Consider the following 1,175-nt stretch of genomic DNA (forward strand, 5'->3'; position numbering starts at 1 on the left):
AAACACTTGCTCAAACCTCTGCTGTCTCAGTGTGCTCACGACTGGGGTCCTTACTCAAATTCCTGCTGTCCGTTTCCTACCCAGTGGTTTTCTCAGTGTTCTCTGCCTAGTGGCACTTAAGCAGGTGCCCTCACACAACAAGCCCCTGCTCCAGCAGGGTCCTGGATCCGACAGGATCCGAAAAGTCAAGGTCAAATTCCCACCAACCCACTAACCTCTGGCTGGTCTGCAGAGTTTACAGTAGCCAGCTGGCTGCCTCATTTTGGGCAGTTGGTGTAGCCCAAGAGAGCTGGGCCAAATTCCCCACCAGTGGGCACGCCCTTAGGTGCTCTCCCAGGTAATCAGCAAACACAGCCAAGATCCTACTGGCCTTTTTCCTTCCAGGTTAGTTCCACAACAGCTTGGCTGATAGCTCCGGGTGATGGCTGGATCCATGGTGGTGCCCTGAGGTCACAGGGCTGTGGTGGGGGCTGAGGTGCGTGGTTGTGGAGCTGCAAGAGAGGCGGGGGAAGGGGAGGAAAGCAAGGGACTAGGGGGCCTAAGGAGCACAGGGCTTGGACACTACCACCAAGAGGTGGGGGCGGGGCTTGGACTCTGCTGGGGGTTTATGCAGCAGCACTGTGTGTGTTGGGGGTCACACAGGTGCGGGCTGCAGGGGGTCACGCAGTGGCGGGTAGTCTTCCCTCCTCTAGGGTTTCACGGTCTTTGCTCCTCTGGAGTTCTGCGGTGGGTGGCTGACTGTTGCTCTTCCCGGGTCTCTTCCCATACCGTCTGGCGGCAGAGTTCCGTCTGGCGGAGGTGGAGGAGTCCCATCTCATGGAAGATCTATTAACAATCTGCATTATGCAGATGTCACAACCCTGCTTGCTGAAACTGAGGAAGACCTGAATCGTTTGCTTCAGAGGGTCAAGGACTGCAGCCTTCGATATGGTTTGAGGCTCAATGTCAAGAAAACAAAGATTCTAACCACTAGACCAATTGGCAGCATCAGGATGGATGGTGAAGAGATTGAGATTGTTCACAGCTTTAGTCTGCTTGGCTCCACAGTCAACACTCTTGGTACCAGCAGCCAGGAAATTAAAAGACGTATTGCCATGGGAAAGTCTGCTGTTAGGGACCTCTCCAAAGTACTGAAGAGCAATGGTGTCTCTCTGGAGGCTAAGGTGCGTCTGATA

The sequence above is a fragment of the Elephantulus edwardii genome, unplaced genomic scaffold, assembly GCF_000299155.1.
Source record: "Elephantulus edwardii isolate Elephantulus edwardi_28Jun2011 unplaced genomic scaffold, EleEdw1.0 scaffold00059, whole genome shotgun sequence".
Lineage (NCBI taxonomy): Eukaryota > Metazoa > Chordata > Mammalia > Macroscelidea > Macroscelididae > Elephantulus > Elephantulus edwardii.